General features: G+C 42.4%; 1 non-coding gene across 1 annotated transcript; it reads left to right on the top strand.

The window, feature by feature from the left end:
- The first annotated feature begins 12,151 nt into the window (after positions 1–12,151).
- On the top strand, positions 12,152–12,225 carry Trnal-caa. The gene has a single exon. It is a non-coding gene; the product is annotated as a tRNA-Leu (tRNA).
- Positions 12,226–15,043: the final 2,818 nt, after the last annotated feature.

The following is a 15,043-nucleotide window of genomic DNA, read 5'->3' as shown; positions in this document are numbered from 1 at the left end:
GTGGAGGTGAATCAGAAGTGTTTGAAAATACAGGCCAATGACTCCACACTAAGAAATCACCAGTTCGATCAGCGGCGGGTGTCGTGAGGTGCACAAGGACAGAGCTATCTAAGAAACAGCAGAAAATTCGAGTCTTTCCGCTGCTCACATATTCAAGTATTCTACAAAGGCGTTGAGTCTCCACGAGGAAACACTCCACAGTTATCAAATATTCAGTTATCGGTCGCAAAGTCCAGAAGTCCCAGTGAGAATTTCCTCCTAGCAATCACACTTCCCTCCAACACGGCAGCCTTCACTCGAGCAAGAAAATTTAACCACTTTTTGGATATCGAAATTTAACTGTATGCATGATATTGTCACACACACACACACACACACACACACACACACACACACACACACACACACACACACACACACACACACACACACACACACACACACACACACACACACACACACACACACACACACACACACACACACACACACACACACACACACACACACACACACACACACACACACACACACACACACACACTAGCTGCAAGTGGGGAAGGGATACAAGGCGAAAGATTGTGACCTGTAGTGGTGCGTTGGTGTGTGAATGATCTCAGTTGTAACCAAAGACCTAAAGTCTGAGCTGTTTCCATGAGGCTACGAAGCGTCAGGAGACCGACATACTTGTGAGAAAGGTGAACCGAGCGCAGGAACACTCACAAACACTCACACACACACACACACACACACACACACACACACACACACACACACACACACACAAACAACGCTTAGTGTAATGGTTAGCAAGCTCGGCTCACAACCGAGAGGGCCCAGATTCGAGTCTGGGAAGCGGCGAGGCAAATGGGCAAGCCTCTTAATGTGTAGCTCCTGTTCACCTAGCAGTAAATAGGTACGCGATGTAACTCGAGGGGTTGTGGGCCAGCTTTCCTGGTGTGTGGAGTGTGCTGTGGTCTCAGTCCTACCCGAAGATCGGTCTATGAGCTCTGAGTTCGTTCCGTAATGGGGAAGGCTGGCTGGCTGACCAGCAGACAACAGTGGTGAATTACACACTACCACCACCACCACCACCACATAGATACACCTCACTTGGAAGAGTCTTATCCAATTATAACTGCGTGTTTTTCACTCCTCGCTTCTAAATTCACGGAAAAGCTTTTGAGGGAATTGCCAACAGTTTCTTCATCCTGAGCTAGTCTAGTGCGCTGCTTGAGAAGGCTGAGGGAAGTATGAAAGTAATCTTAAACACACCTCTGTGATGTGAATTACCTTGAGAATACCACCACACCTGCAGAACTACTTTCGTGAACTTTCTTTTGCATTTATTTTGTTAAGAGCGGCAATGTAATGTGAGTTTACTAGTAGTAGTATCATCATCATCATCATCATCATCATCATCATCATCATCATCATCATCATCATCATCATTATCATCATCAAAAACAACAGCAACGACAAACAGCTGATGATGACACCCACTCAATGATTCCTTCACCATTACTTTAACGCAGTTGACTCTTCAGAAACGTTAACATGTACCCGCGCATTGTAAAACCCTGTGACGTGTGTCTATTTGCTGTCCGCGTCCTGTCCAGTGTCTCTTTTTCGCTGAGAGTAACAAGGGAAACATAACCAGAGGGTGTGGGAGTGTTAAAGTGAGAGTACGACAAGCAGAATATACGTCAAATATGTTACTGTTTTCAATTCAGCCCAGTCGACAGACACGTTAACCTAGGAAGGAAGAAGAGAGAAGAGAGGCAGCAACTGTAGCACCACTCTACGCGTACAACAAGCGATCAATTTTACTACAGTTTGCAAATCATCCCAGTCCTCACACACGTCACCCAAGGAAGGAAGAAGAGAGAGGATACGGAGCAACTGTATCATCACTCTCGCACCTTCCATGCCGCCTGCCTCCCGCGTTCCGCCAACTCCTCTGCTGCTTGGTCACTCTACCTACGCAAATGGAGACTTAAATCAATTTCCCAGCACGTGTCGTAATTAAGGGAGCAAAAGCTAATTAAAGTCGGCACTGCTCGCATCTGTCTACCTGATCAGCGCGCTCTGTGAGATACCTGAAATTACCAAGATGCACCGATGAGGAGAGATAGGACGATGTGGTGTAGGAGAGGGAAGAAGAGAATAGGGAAGAAGAAGAAGGGATGGAGTACAGGTATGATGAGAGATGGAATGTATGCGTGTATGTGACCATGTAGTAGATAATATGTTTGTAAGCATATGGTAGCTACAAGATGCTGCTGTTAACTGTATTGGAGATGAACGCTTCCATAGTTCCTTCTCTCAATCTTTCCTCGGTGAGATATGCGTGTGTGCATGTGACCACGTAGTAGATAATGTGTTTGTGAGCATATGGTAGATACAGGATGCTGCTGCCAAATGTATAAGAAATGTACACTTCCATAGTTCCTTTTCTCTCAATCTTTCCCTAGTGAGAGTTGCGCAAAACAATAAATTTAAAAATATAGCCAACGGCAACAAACCTTTTTAGTGCTTTGTGGAGATGAATTGATTGCACTGCTCCACACTCACTAATTGCCTGTGCCTTTGTAGTTTGCTATGTGAATATTGCCACGTATACAAGATCTAGTCAAACAATCCTTTATTTCTCAACTCGTCTCCGCCTCTATTTGAGTAAACCTAACTTATATATTTCCTCTCAGCTTTTATTTCTCTCGTCCCTCGCCTGCCCTCCACTTCTCAACTAAATCCTGCAGTCATACATGTTTTACTTCCTGTTTACAATCCTTTCCTTTCCTCTCCCAACAATCTGTAACTCCATATTGATATAGTAGAATCTATAGAAGAGCAAGGGGAAGAGGAAGGGGGCGAAGAGGAGGAGGAGGAGGAAGAGGAGGAGGAGGAGGAGGAGGAGGAGGAGGAGGAGGAGGAGGAAAAAGAAGAAAAGAAGAAGCAGGAGGAGGAGAAGGAGGATGATGATGAGGAGGAGGAAAAGGAGGAGCAGGAGGAGGAGGAGGAGGAGGAGGAGGAGGAGGAGGAGGAGGAGGAGGAGGAGGAGGGGAAAAAAGTGAGGAGGAAGAAGAGGAGGTCAGTTTAAGGTACACTGACCCAAGCTGCATGGGTGAGGTAAACAATTTTCGTCTAAACACAGGTATTGGTTCCACTCTGATGGGTTGCTGCGTGTACTGCCTTTCCTTCCCACTCTACACACGCACCAAGCACAGCGCAGTGATGAATCTAAACCTGTAAGGGAAAAATATATACGGATGCCAACAACGATATCATGGCGAGTAATTTAGTCTCTCATCTAATAGTGAAATAGAGCCATGCATATGTAATGTATTAATCATCAGTTCCGACTTTTTATATTCAATTAGGGAAGTTGTGGATGGGAGCGGGCGGAAAATCGAAGGAAATGCACTTGCTGTCTATAAGTGACGCTACTAACGATGAAAATGATGATAACGACAGTAGATATTCTTCCCCAGACTGTCAAATAAAGCTGAAGGTGTTAGAAGAAGGGGGAGGCAAGGAAAGAGATGAAAAAGAGCGACTAAGATAAAGAAACCCAAGGAAAGAGCATGCTGTTATAGTATTCTTGACACCAACGATGATAAATTAAAGAATATTACGTTATACGGTCAAAAGTAAGAAGTAGAAGAAGAAGAAGAAGAAGAAGAAGAAGAAGAAGAAGAAGAAGAAGAAGAAGAAGAAGAAGAAGAAGAAGAAGAAGAAGAAGAAGAAGAAGAAGAAGAAGAAGAAGAAGAAGAAGAAGAAGAAGAAGAAGAAGAAGAAGAAGAAGAAGAAGAAGAAGAAGAAGAAGAAGAAGAAGAAGAAGAAGAAGGAAAAAAATAATAATAATGACAATAATAATAATAATAATAATAAGATGATAATGATGGATGATGATGATGATGATGATGAAAAAGAAGAAGGAGAAAAAGGAGAAGAAGAAAAAATAGGAGAAGGAAAAGAAGATAAAAAGAACATAAGAACATAAGAAAAGAGGGAAGCTGCAAGAAGCCGCCAGGCCTACACGTGGCAGTCCCTGTGTGATAAAACTACCTAATTCCATCTATCATCTCCATCCATGTACTTACCTAATCTTAAATTCTAAAGCTCCCTATTGACTCAGTTCTGACCACATGACCACTGAGACCGTTCCACTCATCAACCACTCTGTTTGAAAACCAGTTTCTTCCCATTTCTCTCCTAAACCTGATTTTTTAAAGTTTAAACCCATTTTATCTGGTTCTGACCCCGCTACTGATCCTAAGAACTTCGTTCATGTCCCCTTTGTTAAAACCCTTATACCACTTAAATACTTCTATCAGGTCTTCTCTTAACCTACGTCTCTCTAAGGAATGCAGATTGAGTTTCTTCAGTCTCGCTTCATAGGGAATATCCATCATTCCCTGAATCTTTTTAGTCATCCTCCTTTGCACTGACTCCAATAGAGCTATATCCTTCCTACAATGTGGGGACCAGAATTGTACCGCATAGTCAAGATGTGGCCTGACCAGCGCCAAGTATAATTTTAGTATTACTTCGGGATCCCTGCTTTCAACACTTCTTAAAATGAATCCCAATACTCTATTCGCCTTACTTCTGGCCTCAATACATTGCTTCCTTGTACCGAGATCAGAGCTAACTATGACTCCTAAATCTTTCTCATACTTGGAACTTCCTAGTGCCTCGTTATCTATCGTGTACCTATTGCTTGGATTATCTCTACCTACGCTCAGTACCCTGCACTTGTTAATATTGAACTGCATTTGCCATCTATCTGTCCATTCTTTCATCCTATCCAAGTCTGCCTGCAAAGCAATGGCATCCGAATCGGACCTAATTAATCTACCTATCTTTGTGTCGTCTGCAAATTTACTAATGTCACTATTAATTCCACTATCCAAGTCATTAATATATACTAAAAATAACAATGACCGTAAAACTGAGCTTTTTGGCACCCCACTAATTACTTCTCCCATTCGGAATTAGATCCATTAAATTACTACCCTCTATCGCCTGTCGTCTAACCACGCTTTAATCCAGCCTAATATTCTACTCCTTATACCGTGCGCTCTAACCTTACTCAAAATCCTCTGGCGAGGTACCTTTGTCTCCTCACTCAGGGCAACGGTTTCCTAGCGGGTGGGCTTTGAGATAGGAGGTACCCTAAAAAGTATCCCCTTTAGCCTATAAATTCCCGTGAAAAGCCCACATGGTATAAATAAAAAAAAAGGCTTTACTGAAATCTAAGTATAGAATGTAATAATTATCAGCCTTATCTGCCGCCTCATAAACCCTACTATAAAAACTCAACAAGTTTGTAAGGCATGACTTTCCCTTCGTAAATCCATGCTGTGTTTGATTTATCAAGCCGTGTTTGTCTAGGTGTTCCCTAAAGTTTTTGCTTTTATTGATTCTATTAATTTCCCCATAATTGAAGTTAAGTAAGAGGTGTACAAGAAGGAGAACAACAACAAGAACAAAAACAAGAACAAGATGATGATGATGGTGATAGAGAAGTAAAGAAAAAGAACAAAAACAAGAACAAGAAGAACAAGAAAAGAACAAAAAAGAACAAAAAAGAGGAAATTTCTAGATTGAAAAAAAAAAAAAAAATATGAATAGCGGTGAGAGTACTGAAGTCACAGGTCGGGAGCGAATAAGGGATAATGAAGGACTGATGGGGACAAGGTGAAGACTAAGTGGTAGGTAATAGAGACGTGAAAGCTGGCAGGAAATGAGCGGCAATGGAGGTGGATGGGGATGGCAAGGAGGTGGACTGAGAAGGGTAACTGAAAGGAAATGAAGATATAGACAGGAAGGTTGACAGAATACACAGACCTGTAATGGACGTGGAGAACAGAATAGCAAGCGGAAGTAATCATAGTGAAATAGAGAAGGACAAGAGCGTAGATTGGGAAGAGAAATCGTGAAGAGCGATGACTTCTGGTGACGCAAGGTAGAAGAGACAATTACTAAAGGAAAACAACCATTAATGAGGAGATGGTAAGGAAATATAGCGAACACGGCGGTATAGTATGTAGGCAGTGAAGTGATAAGCCCAACCAGATCCTGACTCACCAGCCACTTTCCCCTCCTCCCTCTTCCTCTCTCTCTCCCTCCCACTGCAGACTCATCCCGCAGCTCGTCAATATCTGGCTGGACGGTGGAATGTACAGCGGAAAAAACTTGATATTTATGCCAATTCTAAGCTTTATGTCAGCAAATAAATCAGCGCCGATGTGCAAATATATGCCTTACAGTGTGCTGTCGTTTTTCATTTAATTTTTTCTTTCAATTTCGATAGTCTGAATCATTTGCCTGTTTTTTTTTTTTACCCTTCCGTAAAATTGAGAGCGAATGGGACGTATGGAAAAACTAACGAAGTGTCTGTATGTATGTGTGTGTGTGTGTGTGTGTTTGTATTTCATTGTTTTGTGTTTACATAATTCTAAAGTTCCTAGTGCTCCATCCATATCGGAACATTTGTGTGTGTGTGTGTGTGTGTGTGTGTGTGTGTGTGTGTGTGTGTGTGTGTGTGTGTGTGTGTGTGTGTGTGTGTGTGTGTGTGTGTGTGTGTGTGTGTGTGTGTGTGTGTGTGTGTGTGTGCCTGCCTATGTATGTATGTATGTATGCACACTGTCATGATGAATCTAAGGGTCGTAGGTATCCAAGCATACAAAGGTCAGACTGCCAACCTGAGCCTGGACGCATGCCTTACCGCTCACACCATTCACTTCCCTTACTCACAAAGACCTATAGACTCAGCCCTCTTAGATCATCCAGTCCTGAGCTTCACGTTTACTCGCCGCACTCCATCGAGCTTACACACAGAACAGAAATGCTGGAAAAACATCCTACCTCGCTTTCAGGATGGTATCAATAATTTTTAATGTAATCACTGCTTCCCTTCCACGCTCTCTCTTTGTGTCTCTCTTTTTCTCCCGCACCTCTCTGTCTCTCTCTCTCTCTCTCTCTCTCTCTCTCTCTCTCTCTCTCTCTCTCTGTGCAGAAGTCCTTCAACAGATTAATTCCTGAAGTGAAGGGAAACATCGTCATCAGTACCATGGTGTTATTATGATAGTAATGATAACAACACCAGAAACAATGACGACGATGACGACGAAAACATAAATAAAAACAATAACAATGATAGTAACGGTGATAGTGAGGATTGTAAAGAAATTATAACAACAGCAACAAATGAAACAGAAAGCAGCAGAAATAAGAACCTGGCAGCACGCAATGCAGGAAATACCTATCCATCCTTCATTACAGAGGCTTATGACACGAATGCGAAGGGATTTGCATGATTGTCGAGAGAAAAAGACAATATTTAGGTCATGGTATAGAAAAAGAAAGTAATTAACCCAATTTACACACGTGTCAAATTATAAATTTATGATACACGGCTGGTATAACAAAATAGGAAAAGAAAAAATGTGTGTGAGTATAAAATGTTGTTACTTTAAAAAGCATACAACAATGAGCATCATCAAGAGAGTAATTATCACTGCGAAGTTTGGTGTGTGAGTGGCGCAGAGACTCACCGTCAATCAGGCCACTTGTCGAGAGGGAAAAGTCCGATAACATAGAGTCAAATTATGCCGTCGAATTTACTCTGACAGTCGACAAGGAAGGATCACCTCTAAGTATCTCTAAGTACTACAGTTAGTTACACGAGGAGGCTCTTTAGGGAGTGGATAGGTTAATAATATGAGTGTTGGTGCTTGAAGTAAGATAGCACAGTGCACTCTTCCCTCCCTTTCCCCATTCCTGCCAAAAATGCCAAAAACTCGCTTATTTTTAACTCCATCACTGAAAAAAAAAAATCTGTTGCACTTTTTTTTATGATGTTCTTAAGCATGCGTCAATAAAGTGCTGTGGAGAGGGTGATGACTTGTTGGTGAGACGTGTTGATGTGTCCAGTGTCCAGTAAGGGGCTGTTGATGTGTGCTGAAGAAGTGTTGATGTGTCCAGTGTCCAGTAAGATGGTGCTGATGTGTGCTGAAGAGGTGTTAATGTGTTCAGTGTCTATCAAAGAGTATTGATGTGAGCTGATTAGGTGTTGATGTGTCCAGTGTTCAGTAATGGGTGTTGCCACGCTCGTGAGAGGTACTGATGTGTTCGGTGTCCAGTAAGGGGATATCTATGTGTGCTGAAGAGGTGTTGATATGCCAACTGCTAGTAAGCAGGTGTTGATGTGCTAAGTTAAGGAGGGCATTGATCAGCGTGGTGGAGGGGAGGCAGGGAAGTCGCCCCACCTATTTCTCCTTCACTCCTTCACGTTGATTACACGGAATTGTCAGCACAGAAGCCTCGCAGGGAAGACAAAGTTGCCGCACATTTTTCTTGGAGAGGTTTGGTTTATGTTTTCCTTTCATGTGATTTGGTTTTGCTTTCCTGCTAATTAAGTGATCCCTTAATGAACTCTCTCAAAAAAATTAGCACTCTTTCCATCGTACTTTTACTGCTTGATCTGAATGAATATTGCGCAAATTATTTGCTGTAAACTTTAATATTAATTAGTAGCATAAATCAAAGACTTCTGGTGGTAAACTTAGCCAAATACTAAGTAGCTTATATGTCGCAAATCTATGCAATACTTAGTAAAAAATAGGTTGATACATCGAGCAGGTGTCACTTAAACAACATTCACCAATATCACATATCTATAAACGTGTCTGGTGGGAAATAAGGTGATATGAGGGAACTGGTGCCATAGAAATACCAGACGCACGCAACACTTCCAATCTAGGGCGCTGTGCTCCTCAGGCAGACAACGCCAATACGCAACGCAACCTGCACCACCGTCAGGGACACGAAGCCTGATGGGAATGGAGATACAAAAAAAGGTGTGTTATCGTGATTTTCTTTGCCTTCACTACACTGTTTTAAGTCACCCCATCACACATCACTCTCTTACATGAACATTACAGGTGTGGGGCGCACGTATTGACAGGTGCGTACTGATTCTGTCACGTGTGGTTCTATAATATCTATACCTTCGAGACAGTTCTTATACCCTTGGCATTGGCGAGTTAAGGCAGCATGTACCCGGGTTAGTCTCCTTTGTACTTATCGTCTCAGTACAACGGCATATCTAACGTCCGTATTGGTAAACGTTTTGGCGTCTCATCTCGACTACTTTGAACAGGCTTTAGTGGAAGTTATTAAGGTATCTATGATTGTTTTACCTTGGTTTTAGTCAGTGAGAGAGGGAAAACACCTATAAAAATCTGGCTGGTCATCTTTGTAGCTTTTGAAATAATTTTTATGAAACCTACAATGTTTAAGAACACCTTGGCTTCAGTCAGTGGTGAGGGGAGAACACCCATGGAAACCTGACTATTCATCTCTGTGGCCTTTGAAAATAGTTCTTATGAAACCTGCAATGTTTAAGAAGACCTTGGTTTTAATCAGTGAGGGGTGCGGGAAACACTTATAAAAACCTAACTAACCATCTATATGGCCATTGAAAATAGTCTTTATGAAATCTAGTGTTTAATTAAGAATACGTCTGGCCGATACGCCTTTGAACGCCCTCAAATTCGTATGATGATTCAATGAAAACTGACAGGCTTCACTCATTCCGGGAACCGACATTTGATAATCTCTAAGCTTTGAGGCCACAATATCCTCCACTATGTTTTACACCCGGCACTTCATCGCTGATCTATATTACCAGTAAGTGTTTCAGCGAGAGGCGGGAATATTCATAATAGATAGATGCAAATTTCAACTATTCCCTAGAGTCCATTATTTCGTCTCTCTCTCTCTCTCTCTCTCTCTCTCTCTCTCTCTCTCTCTCTCTCTCTCTCTCTCTCTCTCTCTCCTCTTGACTGGCGAGGAAACATTACACCTTTACCTGGTGATAATTTGTGAATGACGAGAGGCAAGTGGCGGGAGACGCAGAAAGGAGACGAGTGGAGAGCGAGGAAGAAAACGGCAAGTAATGAGGATGAAGAGAATTAGCAGCCAGAAAAATGGAGAAATCAGGAGGACGCAGCACATAAAGAGATCTGTGAGCTTCCAGGAAAGAAGAAAACTAGGGAACACAAAAGACTGAGGCAGAAGTTAAGGGAATATGTGAAGGTAATGAATTAGGGAAGAGGGAAATGATGGGAGTGGGAAAGGGAGGACACGGGAGGTCGTTCCATGAAACCTTTAGCTGTAGAGAAGAGAGAGAGAGAGAGAGAGAGAGAGAGAGAGAGAGAGAGAGAGAGAGAGAGAGAGAGAGAGAGAGAGAGAGAGAGAGAGAGAGAGAGAGAGAGAGAGAGAGAGAGAGAGAGAGAGAGAGAGAGAGAGAGAGAGAGAGAGAGAGAGAGAGAGAGGATGAAAATAATCTGTTTCTTTGGATGTATTACTAAGAATGTACGTATGTTGAATGACACAACATCATCAAGGGTCTTAGAGGAAAGAAATATATGTTTACTTTGGGTGAAATGGGAAAGATGAGATGCAGACTTACATTTCTAAACGATTTATTATTTTTTTTAAGTAAGAACTGTTTCCAGAGACCACACTGTCCATGACTTTTGTTAACTCTATGTGATCTTTAAGAGAACTAACATTTAAGTGGGCCCTTTCTTTTAATCTTTTGTTACCGTTGACCGGCTTCCTTTTCTTGCACGGAAAAAAAACACACGTTTCTATTCAAACTTTCATAAATATTTTCTCATGTTTTTATATATCTTTGCATTGACGATACACGCTCCAGCTTAAACCATTGCTTGAATTATGACGTCCTTGGAAACTAAGGTAACTTCAACTAAACCGTATATAAAATAACTCAAATGCAATAACTGCCCAAAACTCTTTGAAAAATTACGCACATATTGGAAGCAGACTTATGAAGCTGAAGGTTATGAGCCTCGCAACTAAGTCTGCTTCACACATTCCATCTCCTTGTATGTCCAGCTGCCTGCTGAAGCCTATAAGCCTCGCCAACTCTCTTCGGCTCAGGCTGATGGCTCAATTCGAGTGTTTTCGCAACTCAAACGCAGACCAAAGCGAACCACAGAAGATCTGAACCACAGAAAGAGAGAGAGAGAGAGAGAGAGAGAGAGAGAGAGAGAGAGAGAGAGAGAGAGAGAGAGAGAGAGAGATGAAGGGGAGGGCTTTGATAGTGGTTATATGTAGGGTAAGGAGGAAGTGGAGATGGGAGGCGGACATGAAGCTGGGTTGAGAAAGATAACACTTCATTGACACATTTATATTTCCAGCCTATATACCTATCAAAATCCCTTCAGTAGACATATCTTTCTAGCTAAAAAGAAAAAGAAAAAAAAAAGGACAGAAATGCCGCCACATCAAGAAGAGAGCCAGCTGTACATATATAAGATGCAAATACTCACATTTAGATCTCAATGTTACTGACGCTCTGACGCTTCTAGACGAGGCCACCACGCTCACCCATGCAATCACGGATCCTTCCTCAGCCTGACAAACAATTTATTCCTTATAACAGGCGCTTAAAGAGATTTACTAAGCATAAAAAATGGCTACATCACATTCTTTCTCGATCTAATGAATAATCAATAGCGTAACAGCAGACATTTGTACGGATTTAGTGAACATGGGAACACAAGTAATTGAGTGCATCACAGGAGAGGCAGAAGGGGCAAATAACACTCACTCGATCTGACCTAGCGTGAACAGCGACAGCCAAGGCGTTTGGGCGAGGGCTGACGCTGCAGGAGGTTGATGGCCACGCTGTCCTACCAGGGGCAGGGTAGGTCAGACGGAGAGGAAGGGAAAGCCATACTGCTCCGTCACTGAACTATGCAGGAACCAAAGAGAGGAAAGAGGCAAAGACAGAGAGAAAGCAAGTAGAATGAATCACTAAAGAGGTGATCCGTAGCCGTAGAAGTAAGGAGGGAGGATAAAGGTGTCCATATCTCAGTGCTCGGGAATGGATACGTACGGTAAGCCGGGACATTTCAGGTCTTTCTAAGGGAATACGACTGCGGTTCCAACACTTTTTTTTTTTAGCTAAACGGATTGTATTCAGTGTTTGTTTACCTATTCTTAATGCCTTCTTCATTTAGGATTGTTAGGAGAGTCTCTCTCTCTCTCTCTCTCTCTCTCTCTCTCTCTCTCTCTCTCTCACACACACACACACACACACTCACACACACGCCCGGTAGCTCAGTGGTTAGAGCGCTGGCTTCAAAAGCCAGAGGACCGGGGTTCGATTCCCCGGCCGGGTGGAGATATTTGGGTGTGTCTCCTTTCACGTGTAGCCCCTGTTCACCTAGCAGTGAGTAGGTACGGGATGTAAATCGAGGAGTTGTGACCTTGTTGTCCCGGTGTGTGGTGTGTGCCTGGTCTCGGGCCTATTCAAAGATCAGAAATAATGAGCTCTGAGCTCGTTCCGTAGGGTAACGTCTAGCTGTCTCGTCAGAGACTGCAGCAGATCAAACAGTGAAACACACACACACACACACACACACACACACACAGAAAGAGAGAGAGAGAGAGAGAGAGAGAGAGAGAGAGACACACACACACACACACACACACACACACACACACACACACACGTATATTACTACACAAACAAGCTACACAGTGTCACACCAGCACGTCCCCTTGCCCCTCTAATGGCTGAGGGGCGGCAGACACAAGGCGGGAGGAGGGCGAGGTGAGTGAGTCTTCCTTGTAACGAACCTGCTCTCTGCTTCTTAAAATGTAACCTGGCTATCATCTAAAATTATGTCGTAGTTTTGTTTACCTCCATCTGTGTCCCGCTGCTTCATAACACGAGTACACAAGACATCACAGCAGTTGCCCGTATTAACACTCCCCGTTTTGTTAGGTAAATAGAGCAGCGTGTCACCTGAACCACTACATATGCCATTGTGCCCACTGCCAATTAGTGCTCCTCACCTGTACTGACGCGTAGGTGAGCCTCACTTACTACCCTTCATCCCCTGCGTCACAGAATAGAATCAAGTGCTCCAAATGACACATGCTTTGATAATTTTCCCTGAGTCAATGACATATGATGTCTTTTATCAACATTGTTACTGCTCTGGGTACGCTTCATGTCTATTGATAATGGTATGGTGTAGGTTTATTGTATGCCTTTTGAAACACTCCACTGGCAGACACCTATGATAAGTCCTGCTGTAAGTCCAGTGTATTCTTTTGGAGGATTCGGCCGAGAGTAAAATAATTTATGGATTTTTCTTAAACTGACATTGATTGGAAACTGTTTTCTTAAGAGACTGGCACTTTCACTTGCTGCTCTTTATCGAAGGTTCTCTTGTATACAAAGAAATAAAAAGCTATATTATTTCTCATGATAAAATCACTTAGGGTTACGCAAATGAAATATTATCATTACGCAAATAAAATATTATCAGTCATTAGAAGTGTGAGAGTTAGTCAGTGGTTTTAAAGAAAGTCTCTAATAAGCTTTTGAATCCCTCTTGTCTGTCTATGCTATACTGACACATTCATCTGTGCCCTTCAACTATCTATCGCTTTGGGGACCGCCGTGGCACAGTGGAATCATGAGCGTTTTAAGGTCTGAGGGGTCTCCAAACACGGGTTCGAATCCTGGGCCCGGTCCGAGTGTAGGTAGGGCTTCCTTACTCGCAGTAACGGGTGGGGTTTCAGAGAGAAGGTATCCAAACAGTACCTCGTTTAGCACATAAATTCCAGTGAAAAGCCCCGTGGTATCAATAAAAAAAAAAAGATATATCACTGAAGGGAAATTTCAGCACCTGAGAGTAATATTGTCCTGTATTGCAATAATTTCTCCCCCTAGCACTGCCACTGCTATAATGTATGTGGTGATGCAGCATACCCACCACCACACTACCACACCACCATCACCACCACCACGCTCCAGCAGCTGCTCTTTTAAAAAACGTGCTTTCCCTTCCTGAATGAGTAATTTAAAGCCCGCCATTCCATCCCTTTACGGTTAAGTGGGTTATGTGTCGATATTAACTTTAAATGGCCGTCACCTGCCGTCAATGGGGCTACTACCTGCTGTCCCCATGGCCTTGCCGCACCACCACTACCACCACTACCACCACCACCATCACCACCACCACGTTATCCTGTCACCACCGCTCACCGCCATACACTTAAACCTAATGGCATAATGAGAATATTCTAGCTCGTGCGTGAAAGATCAGAGGGGATGAATTGATTAGTATATACTGGTAAAACTGTAGCCGTTATTACTGCTACCGTGAAGTATAGCTTTGAACTAAATGGTTCTTGGTATATACATTAACTGGTGATTGAAACTGAACTAAATAAAGATCATATATGCATTTTCCCCTCTCTCTCTCTCTCTCTCTCTCTCTCTCTCTCTCACCACACAAAGGACACTAAACATGGCGGTTGAAATGTATGTGTTCTGGTTTATACGATAATAAGTAACAGGAGGCCAAGGTAAGTGAGATAATTTAGGGACATAAAGCCGCTTTTTTTTCTCTCTCAGTTAATAAAGTCAGAAATACGCAAGGAAATAAACTGACCAAGTGTATTTTTTTTCTCTTGCAGCTTTTTTTTTCATGGAAGTGACCTTAATACCACACACACACACACACACACACACACACACACACACACACACACCGCATGTCACTTGGCTGCCTCTGTGTTGCCTGTGATCTATCTTCTATTCTTTACGTTTTATTCTCTATTAGGATTGTGTCTAAAGGAAAATATTTAACTTCTTCTTTACTGGGAACTCTTTTTACCATGAGTTTTGGGTATGATTAGACGATTTTATTTATATCAGGAAGGGTTTATAGCGGTCGGAAGATTAATGGCTAAATTTTCACTAATTTAATCCTCATATAAGTTTCTGAAGCTGCATAAAATCACCAAATAGTCTCCAGGATGAATAAGAAAACGCGTCATGGTACAGAAGGGGTTGAATACACATCGAACGTTTTTCTTTCATCAATTATTTCCAAAGGTACAATTCAGTTTGGAATGTGATGATGATAATGTTATCTTTATGTATATACGAGGAATCATAGATTGATATTGGCCTTGTTAA

Source organism: Portunus trituberculatus, chromosome 40 (assembly GCF_017591435.1).
Source record: "Portunus trituberculatus isolate SZX2019 chromosome 40, ASM1759143v1, whole genome shotgun sequence".
Classification (NCBI taxonomy): Eukaryota; Metazoa; Arthropoda; class Malacostraca; order Decapoda; family Portunidae; genus Portunus; species Portunus trituberculatus.
This window is presented reverse-complemented; position numbering and strand designations above follow the sequence as displayed.